We start from the raw sequence: 18,555 nt of genomic DNA on the forward strand, positions 1-18,555 counted from the left end.
AATCAAAAGATCTACGAGAGTTGTAACCCATAAATTATCAATGAAATAATTGTTCCCGTATAATTTTCTACCTCTTTATTTATATATTACAGGTTTGAATTTTTATGGTTTACAATCATATTACTTCCGTTTTTTTTAGTTGACACGTTTTGACTTTAGCACTATTCATACACTTCCCTTTGACCGTGTTTTGTGATTTATACGTAATGAAAAATATTGTCATGAGGTCTTATTAGATTCGTCATAATGTTTATTTTCAAAATATCAACTTTTTATAATTTTTAATAATCGGTAATTAAAGATATTAACAGTTGAATTTGCGCATTGGCAAATGTGACTAAAGAAAAGTGTCAACTAAAAAGAAACGGAGAAAGTACTATTCATAACGAGCCTAAATCAAATCATTTACCACTTGATCGATTTCATACCGTAATACATGTATAGTTAGGGGAGTGGCTTTCCCACAATCCCACGCCTAGTATCTTCGTAGTTTTTTCTTTGTTTCTTGTTTGTTTGTTTGTTGCTTTGTTGTTGTTTGTTTCTTCTTCTTGGCTTTGCCTCATTTGAATAAAAAAAAAAAGTCTGTTGACTTTGTTTTATTCAACTTATTTTAACTTTTTGATAAATTTAATTTATACAATTCAGACAAATATGTGGTTTTCATTCTCGATCATCAGAATTACCTAGTCAAGAGTGGCTCGTGTGTTAGCTGGCCACACAGTGTGGCCAACCACACACAAAACACGATGAATATTAAAAGATATACTATTATAATCCTAAATCTCACATATATATATTCGCGAAAAAATACTCTGTATCTTAACATAAACCATGCTATATTATATATTATTCTCTTAATAGTATCAATATAAAAAAACATATCACACGATACTGATTATAAAAAGTTCAATTATACCTTGGCCATATTAGAGGGCATAGAATCAACTTCGAATTCCGTGTTATTGCCAGGATTCAGTTCCCCGTCTACATCCGTAGTCGGATATGTTGCATCATTATTCATTGCATCAGCTAATGTTTCCTCATTTGCCATATTCTTGATTCAATTCTTTTTATTTAGTTTTGCTATTTTGAAATGATTTTATGAAATTTGTGATTAAACAGAATATAAACTTTTTGGATTAGTGAAAACAATACATGTAAAATTGTAAATATGCAAATTTTATAAATCCTCCTTATTGCCTTGCAAAACAAGGTTTCTACGAATTTGTCTCTAACGACCCTAGCCATAAACACTATTACTTGGGATTTTTTTTTACTAAATTTAAAGTCTTTTTTTTGTGCAACCATTAAAAATTCTATGTTTAAACATGTCATTTGATCCATGTGTCTTGTAATTGTTGGCTCCCATTTTTTTTCAATAAAATAAAATAAAAAATAAAAAATAAACGAAGGAGAGGTTATTGTCTTGTATGTACTACGTAATTGTTTTTTATTTGCAATATATTTGTCAAATGTCAATGCACAATTTTACCCATTTAATATTTGATTATGTATTTATAAACATTAGATTTATTAAAGTAGACATTGAGATGAAGGTGGGCGAGGATTATAAAATTATCTGATAATACAACCTAATTAATTAAAAATAACAGATATTGAAGTACCATTGCACACCGTAAAACCACCAGTTACAGTCACAGAGCAGTAAGCAGAGTAATGGTCTGATTTGCTAAGCATGTTTGAAATTTGTACATAAAAGAAACACTGGTCTTTCTCATTGTAAATGTACATTGATATTCCAGTTTTACCAAGATTTCAGAAGTGTGCCAAGAACTTTCCTTAACTTGTTTCTAAATTCTTCACTGTCAAAAATTACATATGTGGTATAACACATCATCTGTTTCCGGACATATCAGAACAGAGGAATTGTAGAATAGTACATCAACAGGCAAAGGCGGAAATTCATGCGGTTGGAGTTGACAGTTCAAGAATCACTTGCAAGCAGAATTTCAAGGTTACACCTTAGTGGTAAATGCTGATATGCGTTTTGGCATTGTTTTGTGTTTAGCATTTCTAAAGGCTAAATTTCCAATCAGTTACTTGAACCAAAGCCACGAGGACTTGGTCTGGCTGAACCTGAATCTGCATATTGCTTTCTTGACGCTGATCTTCTCTTTCTCCTTGCAGTTCCAGGTGGAGCCTATCATAAAAGAGAGACCATACCAATTAGACATACATAGAATTCCGTTGATATCTTTTTTAATGCCTAACAAAACATACAAATACACTCATTACATATGTCGTCAATCATCTTTGCTTTCCAAAGGAGCCATATGCCATATAATTTTTAAACTGTTTCTTTTTCTGCCAATTCAACATAACTTGAGTTGTTTTTATTACCACAACAAAATATGTAATGAATTAAATGGAATATGTTGTCTATCTTTATAAACACTTATTTTTATCCAAACTAGAAAATTAGGTATTTAATGTTTATAAAAGCAACTGAGGGATATAAAAACAGCACATGAGCATGCAGAATAGGGGTTTGCAATTTCATGAATACTAAGCAACCAAAGCTGTGTTTTCATGCAAGTACTGAAGCAGCTCTCAGAATATAACTCACATCAAGTGCTTTTTTAAAAAAAAAATTTACCTTTTTTTTTTTAATAATGAGTTGCTGAGAGACAAAAGTATATTTATATTTTATTATTATTTATCATAAAAATAATATCACTTGCTCTATTCTCAGGATTAGAAGATGACTATGGATCATTTATATGTACTTGTACATCAATATACCTTTATATCTGAATAACATATATCAGTATACTTTTATATTCCGTATCTTAATAAGAGGTCTCAAGTTCAAAATGCCCAAATTGGAGAATTCAAGATCATATAAAAACTTATTTATAGACAATAGAACAAGGATATTTCTGAACCTGTTGTTCGGATTTAAGTGACTCTTGAAGATTTTCAAGGGCAGGTATAGATCCACCTTCCATTGCACCCATTAAATTCTTCATGCGGACACGCATTTGGAAAAGCTGAGCCACAAGCTGACTAACCTGGATCATGATATTAAATCCAGTTTAAATTGCTATTTTTATGCTCCCATGAATATTTTGTTTTGCATTTTCTCAATATCAGGTTAATAAAGTAGCCATACGTACCTGCTGTTCAGTTTTCCCTGATTCTTGGGCAACCCTTTTTCTCCTTGTTGGAGATTCAGCCAAGAGTTCTGGTTTCTCTCTTTCCTCTGAAAACCAAAAGCACTCAGAATGGCCAGAAAACATTATACTGACAGGTAGATCAAACAGACAAGTAATGCAATACATTATTTGAATGGACTATCAAATATTTCTGCATAACTGAAACAAAATCCATCATTCTTACAAGCAGATGGATGGATCAATACCAACCAGTACATAGCATTCATGCTTACAAGTCATTATTACAGCAAGGTGGGCATACACATGATTATAAGAAAAAGGGAATAAATACATTTAAAGAGGAAGAAGTGTTAACCTAATGGCTAATGAGTGCCTGAAAAGGCATCAGGTGCTAATCTTGCTATTAGGCTAACCTAAGCCAGCCAAATCCCAGAGCCCACCCGTAGAGTCATACCATAGAGAAATAAGACTTACCCCACAAAGACTTCTAATAATGATTCTATTCGTCGTCCAATCATTAATCCTCTCCAGCCGATCCAAAAAGCCCATATCACCCACCCAATTAAGGCAGTGTGAAAAGAGTTGATCTATGGATAAATGGTAAAGAGGTAAAAGTGGTATATCCATGCCAATTCCACACCGATATTCTATTCCAAATCATAAATTCATAATAATTACTCAGGCACCACTTTCTGGCATGCACAAAATTGCCCACTGCTCTAATTCAAAATCCCTGGCTACCCAGAAAGCAGGCTCTGTTCCCCTCCTTCACAATACCTCTCACTCTCTCAGTGATTTGTCTACCTCTCCTGCATCTCCATCTCTTAAAGTATCCAAGCAAAACCCAATTTGACATGGTTGCAGTAAGCAGGAAAGTTTCAGTAACTTATTGCTGGTGCCTCCTTTTTATCCTTTCCTTATGAAAAATAGTTCACTACATTAGGGATGTGGAGGCTATTAAAAAGAGAAAGTTATATATAGAGGCCAAGCACTTAAAAAGGCTTAGGCATTGGTGAGAATTTTCCTGACGACTTCACATCATGTAGCAGTGAGCACAACGACTAAGTTAGCACTACCAAAATGATGTGGAGATCAGGGAGAAAGATACGCTCTGAAATAATCCATTATTGTTGAACCACATGTTGTGCACATGTGGGTTATCCTACAATGGGGATGAGGCTAGATGTCAAGCTCTTTATAGGCTTTTACTTGAGTAGCAACTCCATTACCATTGCTTTGGGGTGAAACCTCCTTTGGGCTTGTTAGTGGTCTGAACTCTCCACCACCTTCCTGGGTAGCCTAAGCCCATTTTAAATATTCTCCAAGCTTGAATAATCATCTACAACATTTAACTGAGAAATTTCAAGACAAATTTAAATACCTGCCCCACAACCCACAAGGCCCTCCATGCCTAACCTTTCTTAATTGAAAGTCCAAATTCTAAACATCATGATATAATGGTAACCCTAGTACATTTTGTGTGTGTGTGGAAGGGGGGGGGGGGGGGAATTTCTTACCCAATCAAGTAATTAACAACTAAGAAGCTTGTCAATGAAGAATCTTAGCTAAGCCCCTATAACAAAAGCCAAACTCCTGAATCATGACAATCAAACTGTAAACTGACTCTAATTGGGCACTAATCAGGGACATGGAATCATGATGTATAAATACTTGATCCATTGGAACAGTTGAAGACTTGAAGTAAGTTTGGACAATCAAACAAAAGTAAAAATTATCAAAAAAATATGGGAGAATGGAAGTAAAATGTCTAAAAACAAGCATTAAATGTCCATGACAAATCAGAATAGAACCTGGGGTCATTGCTTCAATCATTGCTTCCATTATCTTCAAGCTCTTCTCCGCTTCCCGAATTTGTGCAGGGGTAACCTAAATTAATAAGACGGTGGAAAAGGCTTAATTTCATACATTTCAAGTCCTCAAAAGGATTGTTGAAATAAACAAAAACAATTTATATATGGATCCATAATCTAGCAGTTTTCAGTTTCTTACCTTGGACATGCCTGGAATCATCCCAATAACACGGCTAACTGAACCCATCTGTGCAACTGCACGAGTTTGCTTTAGGAAGTCGTTAAAGTCAAACTTTGCACTCATGATCTTCTTCTGAAGGTTTTCAGCATCTTCTTGTTGCATCTGAAAATGGTTTAAGACACCATGTTGAATTGCAACCTTCAAAAAGTGTAATTCTATCATTATTTACGAAACTTACAACTTCTTGTGCTTTCTCCACAAACGAAAGAACATCTCCCATTCCTAATATACGTCCTGCCATACGATCTGGGTAGAAAGGTTCAAGATCCTCCATGCGCTCCCCTCGGCCTACAAGTTTGATTGGCTTTCCTGAGACCTAAACCCAATGGAAAAATCAACTATAGTAGGTTAGTAGATGCACATAAACTTTTGAGTAGCAGAAGATCTATCCAAAACCATGATACTTAAGCATTATTGCATAAATTATGACTGAAAAAGGATTTAACTGTTGGCATATTAACATAATGTGTAAATATAGAAGTAAAATGTCAAAGGTCAGATACACATGCAAGCTTATTCCAGTTGCAAGACTGACTATATGCAGAGTAGTAAAGGGATTTAAAATTTGGTCTAACATGCTTTAAAAGGGTTTAATACTATTTTGCTTCAAAAAAAGCTTCCTAGCTGAGCTATCAGGAATTAAGCATGTACCCATCAATTATATTATATATAGAAAAAAAAAAAAAAAAAAAAAAGCAGGATGTAGCTTCATGTGAGTTCCTTGGGTACATCACTAATTTTAAAGCCTTGAATTGGAAGAATTTAGTGACTAATGGGTGTCCCCAAAAATTTAACTTGAAACAAAAGAACATGCGAATAAGAGCACTAGTTATTTTGTTATGGCACCAAAAAAGATTATTCAACAAGCAAATGTTGCTCATTTATAGTAACCACTATTTATGAATTATAATAATACCAAGATTAACAACCGCAACAAATGAATTATAATCACACTAGTCAGACCCTAAATTCCAAAACCTAAATTTCCACTGCTGATACAACACTATCTAAACCAAAGATCAAACTTCCATTTATAGAGTATTGCAAGATTCACTTCAAACCCAATCACCCAAATCAAAATACAAGTGAAATGAAAGAAAATTATACCAGAGAATAGCCTCCTATTCCTAGTTTGAGAACTAATGGCACAGCTTGATGGATGGTGCCATCAATATTTCATTTACAATATTGGACATAGATGTTGCATAGAATGAAAAGTAAAAAGAAGCTCTCTTCAGATAGAAGACTTTAGACATACACTTCATAATCATCATTACCTCTTTGACACTGAGAGCAGCCCCACCTCTAGAATCTCCATCAAGCTTTGTTAATATAGCACCAGTAATACCAATTTCCAGATTGAATGTAGTATCTAAAGCTGCATTTCAAAACCAACCCACAAAAAACAGAGAGAGATGTAATTGGGAAATAACAGCATGGTTAGCTTCATTATCCTAGAAGAGACATAGATAGGCTCAAAATTATCTTTGCCTTGATACAAATGAGTCATAAACTCATAATGGAATACATAGATTAAACAAGCAACAGATAATTCTATACCTGCAGCTTCTTGACCAGTCATTGCATCTACAACCAGCAAAACTTCGGTAGGATTTACTGCTCGTTTCACTTCTTTTAACTCATCCATCATTCCTTTGTCAATCTGCCAAAATTGAAGCTACATCAAGTTTATGGAGCCAACCATGTAATAGCAACTAGACCATGGGATTGGACAACATCACCTGAAGTCTACCAGCGGTATCCACTATAACCACATCAATATTTTTCTTTTTGGCCTCTGCTAAACCTTGCTTAGCTATATCTGAAGGATTTACATCAGTACCTGCTGTATAGACAGGCACATCCACCTGTCACAAGCTTGATGATAAACATGAGAGTGAATATACTTCATTGATAGAGAGAAAGCACATCAAAGCTATCACTATCCTATGAATGTTGATATTATGATTACATAAAATCAATTATTCTTAAAAGACAAAGAAACAAATGATAAATTCTACAGTTTTACAGAACCATTCAAGAAAAGTAGAATAAAATGGCCTTAAGTTTTTTTTTTTTTTTTTTTTTTTTTAAAAAAAAAGGGATCTAATTGTTATATCTTTTCTTAGAAAAGGCTGTACACTTTTGCCTCCCACTCCCTTCCCTAACATTTGGCAAAAGCATCTTTAGAGGCAGTTGAATTTCCAAAATCTCCTTACACAAAATCTAGGAGCACTTAGTGCCAATTCCATACTATCACAGAACTATTTTATCCCCCCTTACAGATATTTTATTTTTATTCTTTTTTATTTTTTAATTTTTTTATTTTTGAGGATCTTTTCAAAAATAACCATCCTTACTAACAAGGGGTAAAGCTGCACAAAACGTGAAACCCACCAGTCCTCTTATCCTAAACTCAAAAAGATCCCTGATGTTACTAGTTTATACAAATACTTGCATGAGAAAGATCTATAATTTTTATCATCACCTGGGAAAGATTCCAAATATGTGACAAATTCAAGAACCAACCAACTTCTCCAGATTCAATCAATTTCACATGAGAATGAGAAGCATGTTATTGCAAACTCTGTATCTATCAACAATTAGCAGAAAGTATAAAGGTTTGTAAGGTAAGAGGTAGCTATTCAATGTATGGGTCCAAAAACGCATCTAATGAAACAATGTGAGTTTATGGTAACTAATAATATTAATATTATTTACTCTTCTGGTTTGGTCCCATCATGTCAGAAATGAAATAGCTTAATTCACCATATTGATTTCAATGCAAGTTTTCTCTTTGAACATTCAGCTGTTTTGCATTATGAGTTCACAAAAAGACACTAAGAATATTGAACATTCAGAGTTGAATCTTTGACATCTCAAGCACAGGTTATACGGAAACCAAAATGGGAAAAAAAAAAATCCAAAATGCTGATACTCCTCAGTAATTTACAGAGACAAGAGAACAACACATAATACAGGGAACTTTAGGTCATTACCTGCTTTCCTAGAATTACAAGTTGGTCTATTGCTGCAGGTCTGTAAACATCTCCTGCAACCAGCATGCAACTCTTCCCCTGAATGTAAATCCACATAATTTTTACACAATAGAGCATCAGGAGAATGTGTAACAACAAAATAGTTTGTAAGCTCAAGGAAATAATTCATTTACGTACCAGCTTCTTAAGATAAAAGGCTAACTTGGCAGAAACAGTTGTCTTCCCAACTCCTTGTAATCCTGCCAATAGTATCACAGTGGGACCAGATTTTGAAAAAAACAAGCTCAGAAACCTCTCCTCCCATTAACTTTACAAGTTCATCTTTTACAATCTGCAGCAGTAACCAGCAGCAAGAATTACAATCAGTGTAACTAAAACATCATGCTAGGATTGTGCGCATATACTACAGCTACAATCTATCAATAAAATGAAGGAACCAGAAAATTAAGCCTTTGAATTATTATTTTTTATTTTTTTTCTAGCCATTGAAAGTCTATGCATGATGAAAACTTCAGTACATAGTCATATCAGGTCGACGCAGTGAGAAAGAAACAGGGGCAAGAGAAAGGAAAAGGTAATTAAAAGTAGGCTAATAAGTGGCTTCAGCAGATCATACTTTGACCAATTGTTGATCAGGTTTAACTCCTCGGATCAATCCAACTCCAACAGCTTGATCACTTACAGACTGAACAAACCTTCTTACTACTGGAAGGCTCACCTGTCATGACAGGAAGCAAAATAAAATCATGTTATCCAGGATCCAGCATGCTATTAGTCAACAGCTACACAACTGACTACTCACATCCGCTTCCAAAAGAGCTCTTCTGATATCTCGCATAGGTTCAGCAATGTTTTCTTTGGTCAGGACCTCTGTCGAAATAGATGATAAGAACATGGGTTACCATCACTTTTTCACATGATTGGTTTTTATATATATATATATATATATATAAAGCACTTAAGGTATCCAAACAACACATATACTCAATACATCATCTACACTTTCTTATAATAATTCATCAGCACAACATAAAACTGAGGAAAAGATTTTGGATATTATCTGAACAATAGCAGATTCTAAGAAGCTTCCGTGATTTAGCAATAAAATTCTCTAAGCTGCCAATACTTATTAATAATAATAAAACCAACATGGACGTGTTACTCCAGATCATCCAATTTTCCAGCCACCACGGACGTGCTTATTCTTGCACGGACATGTCCCATGGATACACAACACCACTTCACTTCCTCAATTTCTCCAATCAAAACCAGCATCCTTATGTCTTCAATTTTATGCTTGAACCATCCCACATAAACCCAACAGACTTCTCTACACATCTTAATAAGGGAATTGGTGTAATTATTATGAGTACAATAAATCAACTTCGAAACGTCACAAAATAATTTTCATATTGTCTCAAGTTCTAAACATTCTATGATTATATACACCAATATAATTAAAACAAAATTAAAAATCAAAGCTAACAACCCAATACAATATGATCATAAAATTTACCAAAAAAACAACACTACCTAAATGAAATGCGGAGTAATTTAAATCACATTTCCTCGGTTTCTTTTTAGTTGCAACAATTTTAACGAATAAATAAATACCTTGGCCTCGGAGTTTGGACCACGCAGCTTCGAGGCCGGTGGTAAGCTGTCCGAACATTTCAGCCCTAATAACCCCTCGCATATCTCTTTGAGTAGTTACAATCACCGCCTTGGAATTCACAGCTCTCCATAATTCCCTCTGTCATTCAAACCCCAATTTCTCCTTCATCAATCAAAAAAAGGTAAAATCCCTAAAATTGAAAATAAACCCTCGAAATTGGGCGAAAATTGAGAGCTTACAGAAAAAGGATTCCGGGACGAGAGGCCGACAGCAAGGGTTGAACCAGTCCATGAAGAAGAGAGAGAATTGGTGGGTTTAGTGGGAGAGGAGAGAGAAGAAAATTGGCGGGAAAATGGCGAAATTGCAGTGAAATGTAGAGCTTCCATGGAAATGGGTATCTCTGCTTTCTCTCTCTAACTAACTTTCTCTCTCTACTGTAATGGTGATGGAAGAAAAGGGAGAGAGAATATCTTATCCAGCTAAAGAAGAAGAATATCTTATCAACTGCGAGTACTGTAATTGAGAATTTGAGATAGTTTGATACTTTCATTGATAGGTCCTCAAAAAAAAAAAAAAAAAAAACTTTCATTGATAGTTATATCCACGTCAACCAACGGTATATCAAAATAATATTCGCTTCGTTTTTTTTTAAAGGTTACACGTCTACACTTGTCTTATTCGTCCATTATTTTTTTTAAATAATGTATTTAGGGGGTGTTTGGTTAGTGTATTTTTTAGATTGAAAACAAATTCGATTAAATCGATACTGTTATTGTTTGTTTAGTTTGAAGGCATGGTAACAATTACCATTACCTAAGGGTAATAGTTACCTCTCATTTACTATCTTTCAAAAATTCGGATAACAAATACCCTTTTACCCTCCTCTTAACAAATACCCCTTTGATAAATGCTAATGAAGCGAACTACAAAGTTTCACTCAAGCCTAATGATTGGTTTTTACCAAGGATTGAATCTAATGCAGCGCTAGAGAAGGAATTTATCCCAACTCCTTAGTATAAGCAAGAACAACTTATTTGTATCCTCACTTGGTCACTTACTTCGTATTTTTATACTTGGATGCAAACTTACACTGAACACTCTTTATTGCCTGACCTAATTTCATAGGGTTACACGACTTTATTAGCTTAGAATGGAAATGTAAAAATTAAAAAAAAAAAAAAAAAAAAAAAAAAAAAAAAAAAAACTTAATAGATTTACTAGGTTGGATTGTTGGAAACACCTATAATAACCTACCCTTCTATACGGAGTATTATTCTTCAAGTATCACTAGGATCAATATCTATTAACTATTACTAAAACAAAACATTGCTGACATCATCAACCTCTAATTTATCCTATGTGTCACTATTACATTAAAAAATTTCCCTCCATTTCTATGTGTAATGTCATCAATTATTAATTTTTTTTAAATCTACACTACATTTTTCAAACAAAAAACAATTGCCCCTTTTTTCTAAATAAATTATTATTTTTTAATGCATAATAATAAAATTATTCAAATCGTGGAATACACAAGTCTAATCTAGTTCAGTATAAAAATAGACTTAACGGATTTACTAAGTGGATTAAAACACTCATAACAACCTACTACACTTCTAAATTATTTCTTAAATATAAATACGTAATTGTCATTAGGTAATTAATTAAACTACAAAGCATGTAAACGGTTTCACTAAAAAAAAATTACTGGGGTTCCGCACGTAGAGCACACAACCTCATAACTATTTCAAAAAAATAATTGAAAAAAAAAAAAATTATAACGTCATTTTAATTTATTTTAGTGCATCTTTGTGAGAGACCAATATCACTTCCAAGTATAATTCTATCAACCTTCTATATACTATACTAAAATAGGGTATACAAGCTCTAGAGGTGGCCAGTGGGCCGGGTTGGACCCAGCCCACCCTAACTCGCACGGCTGGTGGGTCACGTGGGTCCGACCCGGTTTCAATCCGGCACAGCCCGGCACAGCTCGGATTTAATCCGGGTTGTGTCGTGGGTCCAAAATTTTCGACACAACCCATTTCAACCCAGCTCAGTTTAACCCGTTTGATTCGACCCAAATCGCACAACCCGTTTTGACTCATTTAATTCGACACACCTAGCCCGTGAACCCACCTAACCCGACCCACCTGGCACAACCCAGCCCGCACGGCCCACCCGCACGAATGACCCACCCAACCCGCACGAGCCAACCCACCTAACCCGCACGCATGACCCACCCAACCCGCACGCATGACCCACCCAACCTGCACGGCCGGCACAACCCGCACGGCCCGCACAACCCGCACAGCCCGCACAATTCGCACGACCCGCACGGCCCGCACGGCCTAACATCCATTTTAAAAAAAAAAACGGCTAGTTTTTTGTATCTAACGGCTAGTTTTTTGTATCTAACGGCTAGTTTTTTAAGTGTATGATCATCCATTCTATTTTTCCTATAAATACCAATTCCATTTCACTCAAATTTCCACACAAATTCAAGCTTTCTTTCTCTCTTACTTAAAAATTCTTATTGTTCTCAAATTCTCAAGTGTTATATAGAGTTATATTTTTGTTAAAAAAAATCTCCTTAATATTATTATTAGTATTCTTAAGATTCTAAAAAAAAAAGTTCTTCTCCATATTATAATTAGTAATCATACAAAAAAAAAAATGAGCTCAAGAGGAGGAATGGGAAGGAGTCAAAGTGGTGGTCGAAGTGGTAGCCAAAGGAGTGGATGATGATTGGTTTATTAAAAAACGTATACTATGTTTTCAAGCTATGGAAGAAAGGCATACCGGTTTTAACATCAAAGTTCGTATTTTGGATTGTTTAAAAGAATTTCACTTGAATAATAAAGTTTTTTCTTTGTCTCTTGATAATGCAACTGCAAACACAAAGTGTATTGACTATTTGAAAAATGACTCCGAGTTGAATTTGTTGTTGGGTGGTAGTCTCTTGCATGTTAGATGTTGTGCTCATATTTTGAATTTGTCTGTTCAAGAGGGTCTCGCTGAGTTGCAACCATTGCTAAACCCAATTAGAACAGTTATAAAATGGATTAGGATTACTCAGTCAGTTAGAAGAAAGTACATAGCTATGTGTAAAGAGAGAGGTCTTAAGAAAAGACAATGGTCAATTGATACCCCTACCCGTTGGAATTCTACTTTCAAGTTGTTGAGTGATGCTATAAAGTATCGTGATATTTTGACCCAACTTTACAATGAGACTCGTGTTGATCCTACTGAGTTAATAACCGAAAGTCATTGGACTAATGCTTCTTTTGTTCGTGATGTTTTAAATGCTTTTGATAGTGCAACTCATATTTTCTCTTATATTTATGAGCCTAACGTTCATTTAGTCATAATTGAGTGTGTTAAAGTTGTTCACACCATCGAAGAGCATATGAAGATTGATGGACTTCGTCCCGTTCTTGATAGCATGAAACGTAAGTGGCATACTTATTTTAGTGAATTTCCAATCATTTATGGAATTGCTGCTATTCTTGACTCCGGTGTCAAAGCTGAAGGTTTGGAAAATCTTTTAGAATTTTATTATACAAGTTTAAGTATCGATTATGATGTTAGTGAATATATTAACAAATGCAAATCTGTTTTGGGAGACCTTTATGATCATTATGCATCTATTTATGGTTTTGATTTGGCAACACCAACTACTACTAGCACTTCCGATTCTAGATTTGGTTTTCTTGATAAAGTTATGAAAAAAAAAAAACACAAAGCATCTACATCATTCTCATCATCATCTTCTTCAACACTTGCTATTAATGATTATTTGTCATATCAACATGAGACCAACAACAACTTTCAAATTATAAAATGGTGGCAAGAACATAAAAAAAGTTTTCCTATATTGGCGAGAATTGCAAAGATATACTTGCAGTTCCCGCTTCATCTGTTGCTTCCGAGTCTGCTTTTAGTGCAGGTAGAAGAGTGTTAGATGAAAAAAGATCTCGCTTAACTCCGGAAAGCATTCAAATTTGTGTTTGTAAGAAAGATTGGGATCAAGCTGAAAGAAGAACTCAAGGTTTAAAGGAAGACGAAGACGATGAAGATGATCCTGTGATGATATTGGAGTCGTCAACGGATGATGCAGCTTCCGGGGATGATGATGCAACAAACATGGGTGGCTAGAAAAGTCTAAATCAGGTACGCTAAGAACTACGTGGGCTTTGATTCTTTCGGGATACGTAGGCAACTTATTTTTCGAAAATTACAATTTAATTGCAAAATTAAATTTTAGTTTTCTAAAGATAGGTCCAAGCCCCCCCCCCCCAAATTTCAAAAGAAGTACAATATAAGAACTACGCTGGCTTTGATTCCTTATTTTATAATATAAGGATACGTAGGCATCTTAATTAAGAGCAAGCCATCAAATTGTTAATTTTGTAAAAATTAAAACACCACACAACCCACCCGACCCTAACCCACGAACCCACCCGACCCTAACCCACAAACCCACCCGACCCTAACCCACCTAACCCACAAACCCACCCGACCCTAACCCACTAACCCACCCGACCCTAACCCACCTAACCCACAAACCCACCCGACCCTAACCCACTAACCCACCCTTCGACCCACCCTAACTCACTAACCCACCTTGACCCGTCTAACCCACGAACCTAGCTCGACCCACCCATGACCCGTCTAACCCACAAACCCAGCTCGACCCACCCACGATCCGTCTAACCCACAAACCCAGCTCGACCCACCCACGACTCGTCTAACCCACGAACCTAACCCTGGTGTGTCCAACTTCTCCGACCCAACCCACGACCCGGCCCACCCTACCCTACGTGTGTCGTGCCGTGTGTCATGAAACCCCAACCCGCGACCCACCTAACCCTAACCCAGCTCGCACGACTCGCACGGTGGACACCTCTAACAAGCTCCAAAGCTGACACGTGGTTTTTTTTTTTTTTTTTTTTGTGAAAAATGTATAATTGTCAAAGATCCTATTATTAAGGATACTCCAAGATATATAATATCCTTGACTTGCTTAATATTGTTTCTTAATCAATATTATTCACGCATATTCAGAATATATTTAGGGCTTGTTTGGTTCACCTTATTTTTGTTTATCTAAACTTATATGATCTGGTCTGGTCTAGTCTGATCTAATCTGATCTGATCTGGTCTAATCAGATCTGATATGATCTGAATGTCAAATTTACCAAACTTTGACCTTAAATATACGATAATCTATACGGAAAAAATATATCAAGTGGGGTCTTGTTAGATTTGTAATAATGTGTATTTTATTAATATGTGATTTTCAGAATTTTTTTCATTACGAAATAAAAGATATTCAGCGATAAAAAACTGCACATAAAACGATGATCTGATCTGAACTTATTTTTTCTGATCTGATCTTGTTTAGTTCACCTTATTTTTACTTATTTCAGAAAAAATAAGTTCAAATCAGAAAAAATAAATTCAGATCAGATCAACGTTTTATGTACAGTTTTTTATCGTTAAATATCTTTAATTGGTTAAATTTGACATTCAGATCAGATCAAATCAGATCAGACCAGACCAGATCAGATAAGAAAAAATAAGGTGAACCAAACAAGCCCTTAGTCCATATAATTTTACTTTAGATTGCTTAATCAAGGAGAGTATATTCTCTAAATTTGTATAGTATATTTTTGCTTTCCTTATTAGATCATGTACGACTATTGCATATGCTCTAGACTTGTAATATAAATGGACTTGTGAATAATACAATCAACAAGATAAACTATATACTTCCTCCTTTTTTGTTATTTGCAACAATTGCACCGGTTGCAGAGGCCAAGGCAAAAATTTTTAAACATGATTATTGAAATATAAGGGCATGTACTTAAGCACTAATCCAATTTTTTTTAAAAAAAACCCACAATCAATCAGAACCCAACAACCAAACCCAGAACCACCACCACCACCGAATCCATCGTAAACCACCACCACCACCGAACCCACTATGAACCACCACTACCACTGAACCCACTGAAAACCCAGGCCAGAACCTGTCGAAAGCCACCAACACCCACATACCCACTGGAAACCACCACCAAAACCCACTGAAAACTACCAAAATCCATCGGAAACCACTAAAACGCACCAAATAACACTAACCCACCAAATCCCAGCGAAAACCACCATAACCCAACGAAAACAACCACCAAAACCCACCGAAAACAACCACCAAAAACCCGAACGCCCCAATTAAACCACCACCACCACGAAACCCAGAACCACCAAACCCAAAACCACCAAAAACCACAGGAACCGCCAAAGCCACCGAAACCCACAACCCAAAACCACCAAATCCTTAGAGTACCACCAAAACCAACCCTTCAAACCACCAAATCCAACCACGAACCACCGAAACCTTTCAACTACCACCAAAATCAACCCCCACGAACCCAGCAAACCCAACCACGAACTCAGCAAACCCAACCACGAACCTAGCTAACTCACCCACGATGCACCCCCACAAACCTGCTGACCCACACACAAACCACCAAATCCAACCACAATTACAAGCAAACCACCAACGAACAATCAGATCTGGAACCTCCTTTAACAAAGGTTTGGAATTTGATGAGAGATGAAGAAAAGGAAATGAGAGATGAAGGAGGAGAGAGAAAGATAATTGGGGAGATGAATTGAAATGAATCTGATTTTTAGGGTGGGAAGACTTAGATAATTAATTCAGATTAGGATTATAATGAGTTGTAATTATGTGTTGTATTATGTGCTAATAATTTTAAAGTGAGGGTATTTTAGTCATTTTGACAGAAATATGTTACTAAAATAGGAAAGAAATAAGTTTGTTGCAAATAATAGTTAGCACCATTTTTTGGTAAATGTTGCAGATAACTGTTAACGGAGGTAGTATTTCGTATTATTCAATTTTTGCTATAATATTTTATTACAAAACTCCTAAACCCGAAATCTCTGAATTATTATAACAAGTCTTTAAACTTTTGCTACACCTATAATCAAATCATTTATTCGACAACTAATTTAAAGTCACAAACTCACAACACACTCATGCTCTGAATTATTATAACAAGTCTTTAAAGTTTTGCTACACCTATAATCAAATCATTTATTCGACAACTAATTTAAAGTCACAAACTCACAACACACTCATGCATGCATAATATAAGTATATATTAGATGTGGGTGTTGTTTATAAGCTAATTACTTCATTGAGTGAATATAGGGATAATACTATACTTTGTATTACGTATCTATTATGAGTGATGAGCGTGCATAAGAATGAATTTATTTATTTATCTTATATGAATTTGCATGATACACATAAATATGCGTATACAAAAAATATATATGTTTAGGGCTTGTACGTGTACCATCTTATAAGACAATTTATAATTCTCATTTTTAAATACATAGTTCGGCACTAACTTTTACTCCATTCGTCCCATTATAAGTAACATGTTAGACTTTTTTTTTCACTATTTATAATATTAACTTTGACTACTTTTTTTTTATTTTTTTTTTAAAATGTAATAAATTCATATTTTATCACGAAATAAGTTTTTGAATAGATATTATTATAAGATTTCATGATTAAAAAAATTTATAATTTTTGTTGATATTTAATTATATAAAAATTAGGTCAAACTATTACATCGACATGTATGCAAAGTTTGTTTGTGTCAGTAGGGAGTATATGTGTGTGGTCCGCCACCATAAGATTACTCGGTTAGTGTTATAGGGGTTACTCAATTAGTGATATAGGGCTTACTTATTAGTAATAAGTGTACACTATAATGGCTACTCTGTAAGTGTTGTAGGGGTTACTTTATTTGTTATTTAAGAGTTACTCAATAAGTATAATAGTAAGGGGCTACGCCTACTCTAATATGTAAGTATAATAGGGGTTAATTTGTTGGTGTCATAAGAGTTACTCTGTCTTTTTACAAGCGGCCACACGGTGTGCCAGTCGCATAGAAAACGCGTTGTAGATTTTGTGAATGTCGTCACGGGCGATATGTAAGATAATATGCATATTTTTACTTCTCTTATTTAAGTGTATATTTAATTTTTTCACTGTTATATATGTGCAATAAAACCATCAAAACATTAAATACAATAATAATTAAAAAAAAAACAGTTAATCAAACAATTAAGGGCAAGCCTAAGCATCCTTCTAACGGTTCTAAGGTCATATACAGCTACATGTTACAATTTAAAAAAATAAAAAATACTAAGCATTAACATTAGTGGCTTTGCAGATTTTTAGAAGGATAAATTTTTGGATGTGAAAGATGCAATATGTGTGTGGTGATGAGGTTGATTCATCATGTAATAAAAGGTAGTAGTTGATAGGGCAAGATAATTTCATTTTTTTAACCTCCACGGGTGAAAGAAAAATATGAGGAATAATATTTATATATATTATTAAAGGACCGTTTCAATCAAAAGTTTCAACTGATGGTTAAGGTCTAAGAATATGTTTTATACTCTATCATACATAATAAAAATATCAAAGGTTTATAAGAAGATGTGACTTTATTCATGCTATATGGGAGTATCAAAAATCCTATATTTAGATGTTTCATGTTAAATTTCAAGTGTTTTTAGAGGCCAAAGAGGAGATCAAGATAAGAAATGATTTTTGATATGCGAGATACAATATTATATGGCAAATGTTTATATGTGGCTGGCCACACCGTGTGGTTGGGGTACTTGAGTTACTCTATTAAGGGTT

At 34.8% G+C, this 18,555-nt stretch overlaps 1 pseudogene; it reads right to left on the reverse strand.

Annotated features, from left to right (window-relative positions):
* Positions 1-1,666: 1,666 nt before the first annotated feature.
* LOC110729593 lies at positions 1,667-10,189 on the reverse strand (annotated as a pseudogene).
* Positions 10,190-18,555: the final 8,366 nt, after the last annotated feature.

This window comes from Chenopodium quinoa, unplaced genomic scaffold (assembly GCF_001683475.1).
Source record: "Chenopodium quinoa cultivar QQ74 unplaced genomic scaffold, ASM168347v1, whole genome shotgun sequence".
NCBI lineage: Eukaryota > Viridiplantae > Streptophyta > Magnoliopsida > Caryophyllales > Amaranthaceae > Chenopodium > Chenopodium quinoa.